At 41.2% G+C, this 1599-nt stretch overlaps 1 long non-coding RNA gene across 1 annotated transcript; it reads right to left on the bottom strand.

Annotated features, from left to right (window-relative positions):
* Positions 1–612: 612 nt before the first annotated feature.
* LOC113472989 lies at positions 613–1599 on the bottom strand. Its single transcript, XR_003395093.1, has 2 exons — positions 1493–1599; positions 613–642 (listed from the first exon to the last, which is right to left on the bottom strand). It is a non-coding gene; the product is annotated as an uncharacterized LOC113472989 (long non-coding RNA).

Genomic DNA, 1599 nt, shown 5'->3' on the forward strand with positions numbered 1-1599 from the left:
GTAGGAACCCTTTCATGAAAATCTTTGATGACTCCCAAACGGGTTTCTTTGATTTTGATGATTTTGGAAGAAATATTCAATAATTTAAAATATGTATTTTTTGGTTTTTAAAAGATGAGTGTTTCACCGCCGTTTTTATTTCGTAGCAATGAAACAACTGCTACATTGGACGCATGTGGTCTGTGTCGAAGACTGCCAATCCCGTAGTATGCCTCTCATCAGATGGGCGAGAAGAGGCACAATACTCCCGATTTAGGTGCTGGGTCAACACGAGAACAGCAGAAAGTAACCCGTTGAAATATTTGCAATCGAAAACGAGTGCAAATTTTTGTCGATGGTGGGATTCGAACCCGGGACCTTCTGCATGGCAAGCAAGCGCGTTACCACTGGACCAACCGTGCCCCCGTTACCACTGGACTAACTTAAAACACAATTAACTTTTTAAATTTGGAGTAACAAATCTGATTGGCTGAAAAAATTGAGATCAATATGATCATGTAAATCACATACCTGTATAATCTGAATCAATATACAGAGTGGCATCAAGCGCTTGTTCATCAGCAGAGTTTAAATCAGCAGGATGTGATTCACGGGATGATATGTAAGAAGTGATCGGTGTTAATTCTCCAATACCTGTATCACCTGCAAATTGGAATAGAATAGTGTTTACAAATAAGAGAGTGAGTGAGTTAAATACTGTGGAAGGTCAGGAAGTAGTCATTGAAAATAATGTAACAAATGTTGCCAGAGATGAAGATGCTGATTCAGATGACAACATGATGCCCCTTGCAGACCGTTTGTATGCTCAACAAATGTTGCCAGAGATGAAGATGCTGATTCAGATGACAACATGATGCCCCTTGCAGACCGTTTGCATGCTCAAGGAATCAAATGGACCAAGACTAGTCATCCTCCTCCAACAAGGGAATTCACAGAAAACGTTCAGCATACCGGTTTCACTGAGTAACCACACTAATCACCCCCCATAAAATGGGCGGGGTTGGGCGGACTTTTTCAGAAACCTCATTTTTATCATATCTGAACTGGGATTTTTGAGAAATTTGAAAAAAATCCCAAAATTTGAGGTCGCGTGCTTCAAAGGGTTAAGAACTCTTTTCGGTGGACTAGTCGACCACTGAGTCAAATCTTAATGCCACGTTACGTGACAGTAGTGTGTGTTCTACCTTTAGGGGTCTCGTTATTAAAATCATTTCTCTATTTCGTGTTAATGTGTTAATACAGGCCGGGCATCGAGCTCTTGAAGTTCGTGCGCCTCCCGGCACGCTTGATGCTCCTATTTTAAACCAGAATGTAAAATTACGTTCTCGTGAAAGAGGAAAAAAAGAGAACAAAATCAGGGTTTTTACGCTTCTGCCAGAATTAAATTCCATACTTACCTTTTTTTGGACTTTTTGGCCGATTTTCAGATTCCATGACTTTTCCATGTTTTCCAGGTTGCGTATAAACCCTGGAAAGAAAACCCAAGTCTTACCCATTATCCTAAGGCCGGAGAACTCATTATTAGACGTCGCACTCGAGTACACAGATCCACCACAATCATCCACCGTAGTCACCGAAGACAAATCCGATAGCGACCGG

Source organism: Diaphorina citri, unplaced genomic scaffold (assembly GCF_000475195.1).
Source record: "Diaphorina citri unplaced genomic scaffold, Diaci psyllid genome assembly version 1.1 scaffold11728, whole genome shotgun sequence".
Classification (NCBI taxonomy): domain Eukaryota; kingdom Metazoa; phylum Arthropoda; class Insecta; order Hemiptera; family Psyllidae; genus Diaphorina; species Diaphorina citri.